The 18,867-nt window shown below is 38.4% G+C and overlaps 1 protein-coding gene and 1 non-coding gene across 5 annotated transcripts in view; one reads left to right on the top strand and one right to left on the bottom strand.

The window, feature by feature from the left end:
* Positions 1-18,867, top strand: part of DLGAP1 (DLG associated protein 1) — a 978,693-nt gene that overhangs the window by 517,369 nt on the left and 442,457 nt on the right. The window lies entirely within an intron of this gene.
* On the bottom strand, positions 3,881-4,006 carry LOC136383672 (U6atac minor spliceosomal RNA). The gene has a single exon (XR_010747482.1). It is a non-coding gene; the product is annotated as a U6atac minor spliceosomal RNA (small nuclear RNA).

Here is an 18,867-nt window from a genome sequence, read left to right as displayed (position 1 = left end):
TTTGTCTGTATATATCTTTTGATCTCTGTGCTTATTTCTTCTTTGACCCACTCATTTTTTAAAAGTATGTTGTTTAGTTTCCATATTTTTGTGGGGTTTTTTTTCCTCTTTTTTGCAGTTGAATTCTAGTTTCAAGGCTTTATGATCAGAAAATATGCTTGGTACAATTTCAATTTTTCTGAATTTGCTGATGTTATTTTTGTGGCCCAACATATGGTCAATTCTTGAGAATGTTCCATGTACACCAGAGAAAAATGTATACTCTATCACTTTGAGATGAAATGTCCTGTAGTTGTCTATCATATCCAATTGCTCTAGTGTTTCATTTAAGGCCAATATTTCTTTATTCATTTTCTGTTTGGATGAACAATCTAGAGCCGTCAGCAGTGTATTGAGGTCTCCATGTATGATTGTATTTTTGTCAGTTTTTGTTTTTAGGTCAGTAAGTAGTTGTCTTATATATTTTGGTGCTCCTTGGTTTGGTGCATATATATTAAGAAGTGTTATGTCTTCTTGATTCAGTGTCCCCTTAATCATTATGAAATGACCATTTTTGTCTCTGATTACTTTTGCTGTCTTATAGTCAGCATTGTTAGATATGAGTATTGCTACACCTGCTTTCTTTTGGATGTTATTTGCTTGGAGTATTGTTTTCCAGCCTTTCACTTTGAATTTGTTCTTATTCTTGTTGCTTAGATGCGTTTCTTGTAGGCAGCATACAGTTGGATTTTCTTTTTTAATCCATTCTGCTACTTTGTGTCTTTTCATTGGTAAGTTTAATCCATTTACATTTAGTGTAATTATTGACACTTGAGGGTTCCCTATTGCCAATTTATGTATTGCTTTCTGTTAGTTTTGTATCTTGTTTGATTCTTCTCTCTTGTTTTTTTATCATTTGTTTTTGTTTGGTTATAATCCACACTTCTTTCCTTTGTTACTACCTTTTTTAAGTCATGTGCTTCTGTGGTGGTTTTTTCAGGGGTGGTTACCATTAAGTAATGAAAGGGGTTCCTATCATGTTCATTGTAGTACACTATCTTATGAGTGCTTCTGTACTCCATCGTCCTTTGCTACTTTTAATCTTTGTCCTCTACTCTTTTTTTGTTTTTGTTGTCACAGTTTAAATTTGGTTTTATTGTGTTCTTGGTGGAGCTTTTACTTGTGGTTTTGTTCTGTTTTGTTCTTTGTATCTGGTTGGAAAACCCCTGTAGTATTTCCTGAAGTGAGGGTTTTCTGATAATGAATTTCCTCATCTTTTCTGTATCTGTGAATGTTTTTATTTCTCCTTCATATTTGAAGGATAGCTTTGATGGGTATAGTATTCTTGGCTGGTAGTTCCTCTCTTTCAGAACTTTAAATATTGGGGTCAGCTCTCTTCTAGCTTGTAGAGTTTCTGCTGAGAAATCTGATGATAATCTTAATAGGCCTTCCTTTATAAGTTGTATTCTTCTTTTCCCTGGCTGCCTTGAGAATTTTTTCTTTGTCGTTGGTTTGTGCCAATTTCATTATGATGTGCCTTGGAGTAGGTCTGTTGTGGTTAAGATAACTCGGTGTTCTGTTTGCTTCTTGAATTTAAGGCTTTAGTTCTTTCCACAGGCATGGGAAGTTCTCATCTATTATTTGTTTGAATATGTTCTCCATTCCATTTTCTCTCTCTTCTCCTTCTGATATACCTATTATTCTTATGTTACTCTTTTTGATGGAGTCAGACAATTCCTGTAGGGCTTTCTCATTTTTTTAAATTCATGAGTCTCTCTCTCTTCTTCTCTCGTTGTGTCTCAAGTTGCCTGTCTTCTATGTCACTAATCCTCTCTTCTCTCTGGCCTATTCTATTAGCCTAGCTTGTTACCTCGTTTTTCAGTTTATGAATTGAGTTTTTCATCTCTGATTTGTTTTCATAGTTTTAATTTCCTTGGTAATATATTCTTTGTGTTCGTTGAGTTGTTTTTTGAGCTTTTCTAAATTGCTTTTCTGTGTTTTCTTGTATATCTCTGAGTATTTTTAGGATTTCTATTTTTAATTCTCTGACATTTAACTCCAAGGTTTCCAATCTATTAAATTTTTTTCTATAAATTTTTCCTCATCTATCTGTGCTACAACTTTGTCTTTTGTATCCATGATATTCGATTTCTTTTTTCTTAATGGCATCTGAGGGTGGTTTTGTTAATACCACTAATGAGAATTAATAAAGAATAAAAAGTAAAAAAAAAAGAAAAAAATAATTTTAAAAATTATTATTATTTCTTTTTTTTCCTTTTTTCTTTCCTTCTTTGAGAAAATACCATAAATAACTGAGAATTATATTGTGCTAAATGGAACAGAAACTACCTATAACAGAGGGCCTGAGTTGGGGAGACGTGATAAAGGGGCAAAAAGGCAATAGGGACCCACAAAATGCAAAAAAGGAAAAAATTTGGATTAAGAATAAAATATTTTGCTTGTAAATGATGGTCAACTGAGAGATATAGTGAAAAGAATAAGAGGGAAACAAGAAAAAGAGAAAAAATACTATTGTATTAAGTGGAGCAAAAACTACATAGAATGGAGAGCCAGGGTTGGGGGAATGCTAATGAGTTAAAAACAAAGTAAAAAGCATGCAAAGTACCACAAAGAAAAAATTTGAATTCAAAATAAAATAACTTGTTCGTGAGTGAGGATCAAATGAGAGGAAAAGTAAAGGAGAAAAGAAGAAACTAAGAGAGAGGAAGAAAAAAAAGGAAAAAAGAAAAAAAGGAGAGAGTTAAGTGTTTTGGAGTGTAATCCTCATAGAGAGAAAGAAAAAAGAAAAGAAAGAAAAAGGGAAATGTAACACTTATGGGTAATGTAGTTCAAGATGAAGAGAAAAGAATAAGACAAGCAGAGAATAAAAGGACCAAGGTGGAAGAAGAAGAAAAAATAAATGAAGATAAGAAGATGAAAGAAACAAAAAAAAGTGAAAAAAGTTATAAAGACTGTTAAAGACTGTGGATTTTTCTTGATTTTGAGAGGTTCTCTTCTTCCTTTTTCTCTCCTCTCCCTCTTTCTGGTCGGTGGCTCTGTATCCCAGGCTCTGCCCCTGTGGCACGCTTAGGTAGAGATTTGCAGTTGATGTGTTTCTATGGCAATGTCATATACTAGGCCTCAGTCTCGATGGTAGTCAGGGCTTGTTAGCATTTGCAGGCTCCAACAATGGGAGATTCCATTTTCCCGGAGCCTCTCTCCTAGTCTCTCCTTCCTGAATTAGCAGCCTGATGATCCAGCTATGAGGTTGCCACTACCAGTGCCTGGAGATTAAGAGGCTCAAAGAGCTGGCAGATCCCCACTCTATCCCCACTCAGTGCAGGGTTCTGGGTAAGGCTCTGTCAGTCAGAGCCACCAGCATAACCAGACAGGGCTGGGAACCAATTGCTCTCAAGGTGTCTTTTGATGAGCCTCCAGGCGTGTTCAGTATGCCTCAGCACTCTGTGGGACCAGTCTCCCCAGGCTTTTTGCACTTTGTAACCTGTATCGGCTGGGAAGAAGATATCCTAGTCGCTGCCTGCAGAACAGGAGGTCTTAAAAGCTGCCAATTCCCTCTTTTTAGCGCACAGCCCTGAGTATGAAAGCTCTGCCAAACAGAGCCTCCAGCTTAAGCAGGGAGGGTGGCTTGTTGACTTCTGTTCAGTTCCCCAGGTATATCTAGTTAAATTTCCCTTAGTGTTCCGTGGGATTGCTTTCTGCAGGCTTCTTCCTTGTTAAAAAGCCTACAGCCTAGCCTTTCTAACTTCTGCAGTATTCTCTGAGGTTTGTTCCGTAGGAGTGTGTTTTTCACCCTGTATCGGCTGACAGGAAGTTGCCCCCGCCCCTTCAAGCAGAGCAGGAGGCACTAAAAAATATCACGTCTCTTGTCTTAGATCACTGATAAAAACAGTGATTAGATGCCATGAAGTAGGTGGCAATGCTTTAGCCATATGCGTGTTGTTAGGCCCGAGAACCTCTTCCATCCTTGTCAAGGGGAGTGCTAACTTTCTCTCCTTTCATACAACACAGTTTCTATTCTTTTACAGATTTAATTTGGTATTTGCTTTCAATAGAGCATTTTTTCTAACCTAAACATGTGTCAGGTAAACTTATATACTCTAGAGACAGCTCATTTTGTATGATACTTACTAGTACTTACTAGATAATATAGTCTTACCCCCTTAATAGCTAGCCAACAAAAATGCTGCAAGGGACAGATCCTTTGTGGGTCTGAGCTACTCCTCTGCTAATAACAGAGACTGATACAGTGCCAAGTGTATCAGGAAAGTACATTTTATTTTGGAAATGTTAAGTATTGGGTGCTATTAGAACATACAAATAATTTTAGAGTATTGTTGTGAGATTAAATGAGTACCTGGCATAAAGTTAATTCAAGAAATGGCAGCCATTAAGATTATTGTTAATTCAGGCTGTCATTTACCTTTTCCTGCTGAGTATCCCTTAAACTCTCAGAAATACTAGGTTAATGAGTACAAGCATATGTGCTTATAACTTCTCCCTGAGATCTCAAATAGATCAAGGTAAACCATTAACACAAATATTCTTCTATATTTGACTCTTAAGAAAAAACTTCTAATGAATATTTTCTAATATTTTCTATGAGTAAATTTTCTGGAAACCTATTTTGTGTGTGTGTGTGTGTGAGAGAGAGAGAGACAGACAGGTACAGCAGGAAGGGAAAGAAATGAGAAGCATCAACTCTTTATTGCAGCACTTTAGTTGTTGATTGCTTTCTCATACATACCTTGGCCTGGAGTCTCCAGCTGAGCCAGTGACCCTTTACTTAAGCCAGCAACCTTAGGCTCAAGCCAGCAACCGTGGGCTTCAAGTCAGCAACCTTGGGGTCATGTTTATGATCCCACACACAAGTGGGCAACCCCATGCTTAAGCTGGATGAGCCCACACTCAATCCAGCAACCTCAAGGTTTAGAACCTGGGTCTTCAGCGAACCAGATCTACACTCGATCTATTGCACCACCGTCTGGTCAAGCTAGGAACCTATGTTCTTGATATGTGATTGTAATTCTTTAGAACAAATAATAATGGGTCCATTTTATTCTTCAGTAATCATATTAAAGTTTTAATAATGTAGGAAACTAAATTTAAGAAAAAATTTAAAAAACAAATTTCATAAAATATATGACCATTGAGGATTCTTTTTTTCATCTTTCACTATCCATCATATTTTCAAGTCAAATCAATAAGTAACTGTTAAACACCTAAACTCTGCAAGGCCCTGTGCTAGAGTGTTGTATAATATATCAGAAACTATAAATAGGCTTCTTATTACCCCTTAGCATTCAGGTCAGCTGGGAAGAAAAGGCATAATGATGGGAAAAAGCTCTACTATGTATCAGGAACATAGCTAGTAAATAGTTATCATAGGCTATCCCATTGAAACCTAACCACATCTTGGAGAGGGGTCTTATATTATTACCCCATTAATGTTCAGAAAAGGTCAATTACCAGCCCTGTATCATAGGTCTCTCTGTCCTGTCCTAAAAACATAAGTATTTTCTATATTATACTATCCATAATGAAAAGTTCAATAGTAACTGCATAATAATAATAATAATAATAATAATAATAATAAGCAGTCAAGATAACTACAAAGAGTTGTCATGGGAGAATAGCAATGAACATGTGATTTTGGTCAGAGTAGGGAATATCAGTGGATTACAATGATCCAGGAAATTTCTACAAATATAACCCAATGTTATAACATGTATTTGGTACAGTATGAGCTAGATAGATGATAGATAGATAGATAGATAGATAGATAGATAGATAGATAGATAGATGATGGTACAGCACACCACAAATTCTCTATTTGTCTAGTCCAGTCCATCCTGGGACAACCAAACAATATTTGATCAGTTTGTTATTTTAACTTCAAGCATTTTATTCCAACCTATACAGACTCGGAGAGGCATTAGAGATTTGGGTGAGCTTTTCTCACCTAGTCAACTCTCTAAACTTTTCACAGGCCTCTGCCTTTAGCTACAGGACTGCCTGGAGCACATGGGCCACCCCTTTGCAACAGGCAGAGAACATTTCCCTTGGAACTCTTCCTTCCTTCCTTTCTCCTGTGGTCCCTAAACCCTTTTGTAACCTTTTAATTCCCCAAAGGTTTGTTTCCTCTCACCATGTTGGCTGTTGTCTCAGCCATGTCCAAATTATGCTGCTGTGTCCATTACCTTGCTGACTTTGAGTCATATCCCAAAAAGTGACAGAGGAGAAAGATGGAAAAAATTCAAGCCTTCTCCAAAAGTAACTACAATCAAAGTCTTTTAAAAGGTATTCTCATTTAATAAATAAAGTACTTTTTTTTTCCACAGTGGCAAATACTCTGCACTCTACTTTTCCAGAAATATGAGCCTATTGTAGGCAAGCATATCTAATTTTAATTTTCTCTTATTTTGAGATTCCACTGTTTCCAATGTTTTTGTTAGTTGAGCATCCTTTAAAAATAGGACTCTATATAAAAATGAATTAAGATCTTGTCTTTAAGAAGCAACCTCAGAAAATGGAAATCAGTTAGGATGTGGATATGTTATCTGGGGCCCAGAGAAAGAACAATGCAATGAAAACTGTTTTGAGATTTTTTTTCAGAGAAGAATAAGAAACATACATAGCTGTAACACCTGCATATCTAATGCAAAGCTCAATTATTCTTCTAGAAATAAGAAAAATACCCTTCCTTTTGAAAACAGAATTTAAATTATATTGAACAAAAATTACCATGGACTAAGATGAAAGCCCCACCTCACTGTGGGCAGAAATTATCATAGTGCCATAAGTACTTCCTGCTCCTATGCATCAGGCCGTGCTCCAAAACCTGATCTCTCTAACCTGGCAGAGTCTTTTCTGTCTAGCTGATGTTCCTGATCAAAGGTGGCCCACCGCTCCCAGGTTCTGCTATTTCCAATTAGCCAAGAGCCATGTGAGGCAGTGTGTTCCACCCCCAGGACAGGCCATGATGTATTAGATCAGATTCTTTGGGTTATTCCTCTTCTTCCTTCTGACTATCTCTACCTGTCACTTGATCTTCGCTCCACAAGGCAACTTATCTAGCCCCAAGTGGCTTATTGTTATGCTTTCTACATCCTCTTTCATTCTGCCTCCGAAGCTTTGCTCTATGCCCCCTTCTGCCTCCCTGCCTATCAAAATGTGTCCTATACACACAGCAAATTACAAATGGAAGCAGAGCGGAGTATGAAAAATTAAAACATAATAAAACTAGAGAGAAAAAATGAAGTGGTTTTTGAATGTCTTAAAACGGAAAAACTTTTAAGCTTTGTAAAAAAAACAAAAACAAAAGAAACTATAAAAGTTAAATGAACACAATTTAAAGTGCTACAGTAACAAATATAAAACATTTTAATATTTTAATAGGAATTAAAAATAAATGAAAAGTATTAACAAAAAGCTATACAGAAAGATCAATAGGTTATGTGTCAAAACAATTTTTTTAAAATATAGCTACTAAAGAGTCACATAGAGACGTGTTAATGATTCAATGTCACTAGTAATTTAAAAGAATGCAAGTTTAAAACACAAGATGCAATTATTTTCCTATTACATTTACACTTTTTAATATGTCATTAGAGATAGGTCATGACTTTATACTTTGCTGATAGCATTATGATTTAATACAGATTCCTCACAAGGTAATTGGCTTATACATTAAATGCTAAAAATGGATCATGCCTTTGACTCATTGCCAGTATTAGAAATTATTCTAAGAAGACAATGTACTCTCTTTAACAAATGGGGGGAAAACTAAACAACTACATGCAAAAGAATGAAACTGGAACACTGCCTTACACCATACACAAAAACTTAAAATGGATTAAAGACTTGAACGTAAGAACTGAAACCATAAAACTCCTAGAGGAACACATGAGTGGCATGCTCCTTGATAGGGTTCTTGGCAATGACTTTTTGGATTTGACACCAAAGGGCAGGAAAATTAAACAGGTGGCACAACATCAAACTGAAAAGCTTCTGCCCCACAAAGGAACTATCAACAAACAAAAAGACAACCTATGGAATAGGAGAAATATTTGCAAATCATGGATCTGATAAGGGGATAATATCCAAAATATACAAAGAACTCATGTCACTCAATTTAAAAATCCAATTAATAACTGGGCAGAAGCCCTGGCCGGTTGGCTCAGCGGTAGAGCGTCGGCCTGGCGTGCGGGGGACCCGGGTTCGATTCCCGGCCAGGGCACATAGGAGAAGCGCCCATTTGCTTCTCCACCCCTCACCCCCTCCTTCCTCTCTGTCTCTCTCTTCCCCTCCCGTAGCCGAGGCTCCATTGGAGCAAAGATGGCCTGGGCACTGGGGATGGCTCCTTGGCCTCTGCCCCAGGCGCTAGAGTGAGGCTCTGGTCGCGGCAAAGCGACGCCCGGAGGGGCAGAGCATCGCCCCCTGGTGGGCAGAGCTTCGCCCCTGGTGGGCGTGCTGGGTGGATCCCGGTCAGGCGCATGCGGGAGTCTGTCTGACTGTCTCTCCCCGTTTCCAGCTTCAGAAAATAAATAAATAAATAAATAAATAAATAAATAAATAAATAAATAAATAAAAATAACTGGGCAGAGGATCTAAATAGACTTTTTCCAAAGAAGACATACAAATGACCAACAAGTACATGAAAATGTTTTATATGGGACAGGATTTTTCTTCCATCTTAAGGCTGAATTCCATTGTATATATATATTGCTTTTACATTTTTTATTTATAAGTTGAAAACTCCTACTCAACAGTATGACTCTTAACTTTATTAATTGTCAAGGAAATGCAAATCAAAACCACAATAATATCACTTCATACCTGTTAGAATGGCTATTATCAAAAAGATAAGAAATCACAAATGTTGGCAAGGATATGGAGAAATAGGAACCCTTATGCACTGTTGGGATTATAAATTGGTGTGGCCACTATGGAAAACAGTATGGTAGTTCCTCAAAAGTTAAAAATAGAATTACCATATGATCCAGCAATTCAACTTCTGAGTATATAGACAAAGGAAATTAAATCACTATCTCGAACTTCGATGTTTATTGCAGCATTATTTGCAATACTAAGACATGGAAACAATCTTAATGTCCCTCAGTGGAAGAAGGGATAGCAAAAATTTTATATATATATATATAAATAAATAAAATGGAATTTTATTCAGCCATAAAAAAATAATCTTGCCGTTTACAACAGTATGGATGGACTTTCAGCATATTGTGTTACATGAAATAAGTCAAAGAAAATTATAGTGGATGATATCACATATATGGACTCTTTAAAAAAAAAGAATACAGAAATACTGGAGTCATAAATACAGAGAAAAGATTGGTGGTTGCCAAAAAGATAGGGCATGAGAGAAATGAGTGAAGGTGGTCAAAAGGCACAAGCTTCCTGTTATAAGGCCAGGGGATGTAACGTGCCTCATGTTGACTATACTTAACAATACTGTATAGTATGTTCACAAGTTGCCTGGAGAGTAGATCTTAAAAGTTCTTATCACAGGAAAAAAAATCTGTAACCATAGGTAGGGATAAATGTTAGCTTATTGTGGTGATCATTTCACAATATATACGTATATCAAATCAGTATGTTGTACATTCCAACCAAATGTCATATGTCAATTATATCTCAATTCAAACAGGAACACTTAAAACAGAAAAAATATATAAAAAGTTATAAGCACAAAGACATTCAGCAGCACATCATTTCCCAAATTTAAAAAAATAAACAAGCAATAGATTTTTAAAAATTACAAAGACCTCACAGTCACATGAAAAAAAGATGTCTTCCAATTTTATGCATGTGATTACTTGTGTTACTATAAGTAGAATTATAAAATATTTGTCTTTTTGTGACCAGCTTATTTCATGCAGTATAATGTCCTCGAGGTCCATTCATGTTTTATATGGGACAGGATTTTTCTTCCATCTTAAGGTTGAATTCAATTGTATATATTGCTTTAACATTTTTTATTTATAAGTTGAAAAATCCTACTCAACAGTATGACTCTCACACTGACCTATTTTGTGTTTCAGTCACCTAAAGCCCCTATCCTATATTGGGCCTTTGAATATTTAATTTATTCAATGTCATGCTCTCATTGATTTGATGAACAGTAAGCCGTTTATGAATCTCTTTTAATCCAAAGCAGGAGCCCTAGAACAATTTAGCCAATAAAGAAAAGCAGCATCAGTGGCCATGCTGGGAAAGAGACAAGCCTGTGATGTATTCTTGGAGACGCTAGGCTTTCTCTCTTCTCCTGAAGTAAGATCTTTTTGGGTGAAGGAGATTAAAATCTGAAGCTTCCCTTAGAAAGTTGAAAAGCTCTTCAGAAAATATTTCAAAGTCCTGAACTGAATGATCCTAATACATTATCTTCTGTCTTCTCCTATGAACTCACTGCAGCTTATCGTGGGTGTAGAGGTCTGGGCCTTCCTCAGAACTTTCCAGCATAGATCCAGGCTGTCAAGTGTCAGGAAGAACAAAATTATCCAAAATAGAGAAAAATAATTACCAGAAAATTTGGCCAAAACTGAGCTGACCTTCTAACAACACCGGCAAAAGGAATGTCATCGTGCCAGGAGCCTACGGGCATGTTCTGCAGGGAGGTGCTCACTCAGGAGGCCACAGGCTACCCGGGGAAGCCCAGAACTCCTGACACCAGAGCCACGGCCACATCAGCTCTGGCAAAAGAGGGATGGATTCTCAAACTACGCTATGTGGTCACCAGTAAATAAGGCACAAACGTGACTGTTCATCTAAACTGAGATAGATTAGAGCTTCCAGAGGCAAAATAACTGGTGGCTTGCTTTTATTTGTCCTTGACCCCAGAAAAATCTTACAGCCTAATCAAAAACAAATGCATTGGGCATTGTTCCCCAAAGGGCAATGTCATGGTTAATTTTAGGTGTCAGCTTGGCTACGCAGCATTACCTAAGTATTTGGTCCAATCCCAGCCTAACTGACACTATGGGTAATTTTAGGAAAGATTAATATTTAAATCAGTAGACTCCGAAAAAAGCAGATTACCTTCCATAATACAAATGGGCCTCACCCAGTCAATTGAAGGCCACCAGGGAAAACAATGGAGGTCCCCAAAGGAAAAAGGAATTCTACCTGGAGACTCCAAGACTTGTGCTTCCACATCCCTGGGTCTCCTGCCTGAGACTCTACCTTGCAGATTTGGGATTTGTTGGCCTCCACAATCACGAGCCAATTTCTTTTTTTAAAATTTTTTTTATTTTTTATTTTTCTGAAGTTGGAAACGGGGAGGCAGTCAGACAGACTCCTGCATGCCCCCGACCGGGATTCACCCGGCATGCCCACCAGGGGGCATTGCTCTGTTGCAACCAGAGCCATTCTAACGCCTGAGGCAGAGGCCATGGAGCCATCCTCAGCGCCCGGGCCAACTTTGCTCCAATGGAGCCTTGGCTGAGGGAGGGGAAGAGAGAGACAGAGAGGAAAAAGAGGAAGAGGGGTGGAGAAGCAGATGGGCACTTCTCCTGTGTGCCCTGGCCGGGAATCGATCCTGGGACTCCTGCACGCCAGGCCGACGCTCTACCACTGAGCCAATTGGCCAGGGCCACGAGCCAATTTCTTAAATCACTTTCTCTCTCTGTATGTATGCATACATACACACCCTGTCGGTTGTTTTCTGGAGAGCCCTCACTAATTCAGGCAAGAAAGGCCAGGTAATTCTCTTTTTTGCTGTGCCTATTCTCTTTACAGACTATTGTGTTTTTCCAATTAGATATAAGCAGCTTAGAGGCAGAACCCAGTATTATGTTTCTCTGTGTGTATTATATGATAGAATCTGGGAAATTTCTTTGTATATTAGAGATACTGAAATAGATATTTGACGACTTAATTTGAAGAGAACCAGATGATAATAAATACATACTGCCAAATTAACTTTTCCTGAGCAGTGATCTGCTGAGCCTTCTTCTGTAATTCAGCAATGGTCAGGCATGACAAGCCTGCAGCAGAAGACTGTTTGCTTCAGTTCATGCTTCTTCGTTGTCATCCTTTTGGTGCTCCAGAGGCCTGGAGTCTGTGCAAATTCCTGGTCAAGGTTACTGATTGGAACCTGGGTAGAGTAAAGCAACTCAGGGTTATCTATCTCCTAGCTACTGAAAGGAGGCAGGTATGAGTATCAGTCACAATAGTTTGAGACAGATATAGGGTGCTGGAGGAGGGCAGATGTGGAATTAAAGGCTAATATAAGGCCCTGGCCGGTTGGCTCAGTGATAGAGCGTCAGCCTGGTGTGCAGGAGTCCCGGGTTCGATTCCCCGCCAGGGCACACAGGAGAAGCACCCATCTGCTTCTCCACCCCTCCTCCTCTTCTTCCTCTCTGTCTCTCTCTTCCCATCCCACAGCCAAGGCTCCATTGGAGCAAAGTTGGCCTGGGCGCTGAGGATGGCTCTGTGGCCTCTGCCTCAGGTGCTAGAATGGCTCTGATTGCGGCAGAGCGACGCCCCAAGATGGGCAGAGCATCACCCCCTGGTGGGCAAGCCGGGTGGATCCCGGTCGGGCGCATGCAGGAGTCTGTCTGACTGCCTCCCCGTTTCCAACTTCAGAAAAATACAAAAAAAAATGGCTAATATAAGCCATCTCAGTGCTTAATTAGTCTTTACGCCTGTGTCCTAGCATTTCCGGCTTCAGAAAATAAACAAAGGGCTAGACCAGAGACTAGACCAGACTTCACAGGCCCTGGAGTACAAGCTGATATTCACATCCTGAATCTCAACTGATATTAAAAAGGATTTTAATTACACTAGTATAAAAAAACACAATGCTTTCTTTGGAATATATTAATGTTAATATTAAGAGAAAGATACCTCTAATATAATTTAATAATAAAATAAGCCTTGGTTCTAGATTTCATACCTATTTAAGGGTTAATGATTGAAAACTGAAAGTAAAAACCGTACCACTAGTTTTGCAATGGTAAAAGGTCATTTCTTTCTTTGTTTCCCTTCTTAAAGATTTTCTGAAAGGTGAACCACTTGATTTGTTTTGTTGATTAGTCTGTATCTTCCTCATCTCCCATGTTTGCATATAATTTGTAGCAATGACATTAGTTTGTAAAATAACATTTAACAGTTGTACCTGCATAAATGTACAATGTATGTTTATAATCAAAGGATTTTTATTGTTGTTGCTACATAATTGATCCTAATGGCTCTGATAGGAGGGGGAAGTATTTTGTTTGGTATTTTTACCATATTTTCCTGGAGCCCTGGGATTGAAAAAGGCAGACAAATCATCTCAAATATTCTCTAAGGTTTAAAACTAAAGTTCTGATCATTTAGCCAGAATAAAATTCAATGAAATCATATTTTCATATGACAGAAGGAAGGGATGAATTGTATGAATACAATGATTATTCAACTCATCTTCAATTCTGCATTTTTATTTTTGTGGTATGTTTGCTTCATCCTGCTTTTGAAAAATGTGTTCTGTTGCTCTGCCTATGATGACAAACATTAATCAAACTCACCATTATTATTAAGCACTGATGAAACGCCCACCACCTAACACAACAAATCTGTCAGCTTCCCTCCATGTGCCTTCCATTTCCACAGATGGACAAGACAGAGAGACTGAAGCTGCTTAATCCTGAGTCTCCCTTTACAGATTCTGTCCATGAAAGGCACTTTGCATGAGGCACATTAAAACATTACATAAAACATATCATCTTTGGGTAGAGTCTCCTTACATACAAACGGAAAGCAGAATAATTTTGATTTTGCATAGATTTGTGGATATTCACAGCTAAAACAGAACCTTGAAGAGCTGCATCTTCTATGCTAATTTCTTAGGTAGATACACTGAAATTGTGAAATTTCCTTTTTTTTTTTTTTTTTCTGAAGTTGGAAACGGGGAAGCAGTCAGACAGACTCCCGCATGTGCCCGAGCGGGATCCACCCGCATACACCAGGGGGCAATGCTCTGCCCATCTGGGGCATTGCTCTGTTGCAACCAGAGCCATTCTAGCACCTGAAGCAGAGGCCATGGAGCCATCCTCAGTGCCTGGGCCAACTTTGCTCCAATGGAGCCTCGGCTGCGGGAGGGGAAGAGAGAGACAAAGAAGAAGGAGAGGAGGAGGGGTGGAGAAGCAGATGGCCACTTCTCCTGTGTGCCCTGGCTGGGAATTAAACCCGGGACTCCTGCACACCAGGCCGATGCTCTACCACTGAGCCAACTGGCCAGGGCCGTGAAATTTTTTTAACTTGGGCCATGGTACTTCTTTTCTGTGACAGAGAAGAACTTCATTTTAGATCTCTTTGATAAGTTAGGGCCTGGACCACTGGTTTTGTTTTTTTTAATGTGTATTATTTTTATTTTCAGAGTAAGCATCCTTCACTTTCCTAAAGATGGAAAGTGTCAGCGGTGTAACACATTAAGTTACTAATGGATTAGAATGTCCACCAAGATATTTTGTAAACACCAATGGTCACTGGGTAATAGGAAACCTCATCATGCTTGTCTGCTATTTTGTCTTCAAGAAGTGATTAAAACCTATTGTTTTTAAGTGAGAATTATTCGATGTGTTGATGGGCCACCTGATAATTACTGAAATTTCTAACATAGCTACGAAATATTAGTAACAGGAGGTCCTCAGGTTACAACACTGTTCCATTTCTACAACAGTGACATAACCCGAATGCTGGTGTGAGTTGAAACATACTCTAGCCTAAGTCACTTACTTATCCTAACACAGTTGTAAAATCATAATCTAGAACACAAAAACACAACTAAGCCGTACAATAAGAATCTGCATATTCTTCTGCCACACACAACCAAACTAGCTCTCCCATGTAGTCCATAAGTACAACACTAATGGTGTAAGCCAAAACACGTCTCAATTTTTCTAAGTTTTTATCGAGTGAGCATCATAAACTCGAAACATCATATATCCTGGCTATTGTAACCCAAGGACCCCCATACCATAGAATTTGGTGTGTATAAACTAAAATATTTTGACCTGAAGGATTAAACTACCTTAATCATCCATTTTTTTCCCCTGTACTCTTTCATAGTAACAAAATCAATAATCATTTTTTAAGGCTGATAATACTGTTAAGGAAATTATTATCTCTCTTTCAGAATATAGTACCTATCTTCCCACTGCTGTTCATCCATTAGTTACCTCTTTCCCCTTGATTCATTGGCTTCTTGCCATCTGCAACATATGTATTTTAAAAGAAAGTTGGAGGAAGAATGCTCTTCAAAAAAAAAAACACCAAGAAATCAGTTTTGGTTGTTACAAGTTCCTCTTCATTACTTCTCTTCTTGATGCAAAATGTACGTTATTTAATTAGCTCTATAAAATTGGGCAGGGAGAAGGAAAAATAAAAAACCTCCTTTACATGGTATTACTTGTTTGCTGTTCCAATAAAAGTTTGATTGGGTACGATGATTTAAAGTTGTAAGGAAATGTATTTTCTTTACATTTCATTTATCTTTACTTTTTCTAGATATTTGCACAAATATTTGAATTCTAGGTTTAAATCATCCTCCAAAAATTACTGTGCTCTTTCTAAAACTTCATGAAACTACCATTTGTCTTTTGAGGACTGAGAATATAAAGATGTTAACTATTTAGAACTCCCATGATGGTTTTATTGTGGTAAAGAGATAATACCTGATATATTTTTTCTAACTTTCTGTATTTTCAATGTGTATGCTCAGCCATGTTATTCAGCTCATATTAGTTGACTGTCCGCTATGAGCCACAGGACCTTCTGGTTGATGGGACTATGAAGAGAAGATAGATGAGAAATTTAGATCCATAAAATAAAAGGTTGAGATCAATAGCTTGAAAATGAGGTGAAAGTGAGGCAAGACTCAGTTTTCCTTTTGAAGATGAAAGATCCTTGTAGCATGTTTAACTGCTACAGGGAAGATACTGATGGACAGTGAAAGGTTTAAGATAGAGGAGAAAGAAGAGGATTGGTGGGCACCTGGTGAGCATATGCTTATATTAGAGCTCCTTAATCTAAACATGATCAAAGCAGGAAAAAATGTAATGAAGTTAGGCAAATTTTCAGGATTAGTGTCAGAAAGTATTTTTAATAACATATATTTTACCTGTGAAGAATAAGAGGTAAAATTATTTCTTGGGAATGATAAGCAAATAGTCAAATAGAAAGTTCTAAAGAGCTGCTGGGAGAAAGTGAGGGGAAAATGGGCTCGTACTAGACACCAAACGTCCAATGCAGTGGAGAGCCATGCATTTATACTGGGACCAAGCTACATAGGTGGGTGAGCTTCTCAGAAGCTCTCAGTTTTACTTATATAACGGAAATACATAAACCCCAAAAGTTTTAAATAGCTCCACATAATCTGAATCTAAAAGTAGACTCAAATAAGCCCTAAGCCAAAATAAGCAAGTATTGGCTTCAGGAATGGAACAGAAAGAGATAAATACCACCATTTACCTCTACGTGTAACATATTCTCTTTTGGTAACAGTCATTTTCAAATGGAGCATAAATGAGTGAACTTTCCCGATGAAAGCCTGGCCTACCTTCCCCCTTACCAGGGGTCCTCAAATTTGAGCATGCCTCAAGATCACCTGCGGGGCTTGCTGATTCAGTTTCTGATTCAGTAGATTTAGGGCAGGGCTCAAGAATTTGCATTTCTAATAAGTTCCCAGGGTCTGCTGGCACTGTTGGTCCAAAATCACATCCTAGGAGTCACTGCTATAAATATCTGCAATGGTCGAAGTCACTGGAGTACCTATGTTCAGGGTCTCTTTCTCTTTTTTTATAATATATTCATGTTTAGACTATAGAGTTGGTATCTATTTTTGACATTTTATGTCTTTTAATTTTTTAATTACAAACTATATACAATATTATATTAGTTTTCAGATATGTCACATAGTAATTATAAGACATTTGCATAACTTACAAAGTGATCACCCCCATAAATCCAGTACCCATCTGACACCATACATAGTTATTATAATATTAATATTATTGACTGTATTCCCTATGCTGTACTTTACATCCCTGTGACTGTTTCTATAACTGGCAATCTGTACATAGTCCCTTAAGATCTCTTTCTCATTCACTGCAATTCTCCCCATGCCTACCACAGTGCCTAGCACATAATTGGCACCCATTAACTGTTTTGAGGAAGGAAGGTAAACTAGCATTTCGCAGTGTCCTCTACACGTGAGCAGGCACATGCTCTCTGTGAATGCAGAGGCACTTCCACATTCACAAAAGTTTGAACTCTTTGATGTATCTCTGTGCCAAAGGAATGAAATATCGAGTCATTGACATACCCTCAGCTCCTAAACGAATAGCATTGATTTCAGAATATTTTAGCACTCTAGAAAGATAATAAAAGATCACAACTAACTAAAAATGAAAATCTTTGAAAACTAGAAAATGCCAAAAAGTGTATTATTTGCTCTTTTGCTGCTGTAAGCAAGGCATTATATTCAGCATTGTAATTCCCATTTGGGGAAAATCTTAAGTAGCTTGTGCAGAGCTACAGGCAGAACTAGGACCAGTCTTGTAATTCTTATCATTACCACTGACCAAAGTCTTGCCAAACCCTTTGGTCCGTTTTCTCTGTCTTCCTCAGTCACTCAACAGTTTGAGCCAGTTGACTAACCCATTTTAAACTCCTCCGTTCTCTAGACTGCATGCCACCTTGCCTCCCGGTTTCTCTTTCACTTCTGTAGAAACACTGGCATTCCCCAGGGAGCTCATTTCCTGACTGTCTTCTCCTCTGTTCCTGGATGATCTCACCTAGTTCCATAGATGTATAAAACACCAGTGGGCTGACGTCACCCAGATCCACATTTCCAGCCCAGATTTCTCCCTCTCAGCTCCATACACATTTATCCAACTGCCAGCTCATCATGTCTACTTGCATAGCTAATGAGCATCTAAATGTCACAGGTCCAAACAGAATCCTTCTTTGTCTTGAACATACTTCTCCCTATTTCCATTGATATCACCCCCCATATATCAGTTGCTCAAGCCAAAATCTTACACATCTTGAATTTCTTTGTAGAACGTGCTAACGTTCTACAAACCCATTTGATCAGTTTTTCCTCCCAACTGTTCTGGTCTAACCTTTCTGTACCATCTCACCCGCTGCAGCCACAGCTGACACCACTTTCTCTCTTCCCCTAATCCAAGGCAGTAGCTTCATAACTCCTCTCACAGTCCCCTCTCTCAACTCCTCTGGTCCATACCCCATCTAACAGCTGGAGTGATATTGTTTTCAAGTGAATCAGACTATAACAGTTTTCTAATTATAACCTGCCAAAGGCTTCCCTCCACAAACAGGATAAAATCCAAGCCTCTTGCCATGGCCTGTAGGGCACTAGCTTTCCGTCTTCATGTCCTCCTACTTCCCCACACTCCCACCCATGAGAGCTCGGCCACCCCGGCGTTCTCTCTCCCTCTTGAGTAAATGTTTTGCCTTTACACTGCTGTCCCCTCGGCCTGCAGTGTCCTCCCCAGCCCCAGGCCCTTCCTAACCACTTTGGCCAAAGTGGCTCCCCACCACCACATCAGTCTCTACTTCCTTTTTATTTCCTTTACGGCACATATTTGAAATTACGTATAGTTGTTGAACTATTTCTCTGTATCTGGCAACTAGAATGTGAACTCTAAGCAGGCAGGGATTTTGTCGTTTTCATTGCAGACTCAATTAAAACCTAGTATACCACATGAGCACAATGAATTGATGAACTTTAAGTTTCTTTTTCTTCCCCAACACCCTATTGGTGACTCTTTAGGTATTATTTCATAATTTGATCAGACTCTGCTCCAATATCTAGATAATGAGTTGTTCTAATCAGTGATAAATTTA

The sequence above is a fragment of the Saccopteryx leptura genome, chromosome 11 (genome assembly GCF_036850995.1).
Source record: "Saccopteryx leptura isolate mSacLep1 chromosome 11, mSacLep1_pri_phased_curated, whole genome shotgun sequence".
Taxonomy (NCBI): Eukaryota; Metazoa; Chordata; class Mammalia; order Chiroptera; family Emballonuridae; genus Saccopteryx; species Saccopteryx leptura.
The sequence above is the reverse complement of the archived record's forward strand: the minus strand, read 5'-3'. Positions and strand labels throughout refer to the sequence as shown.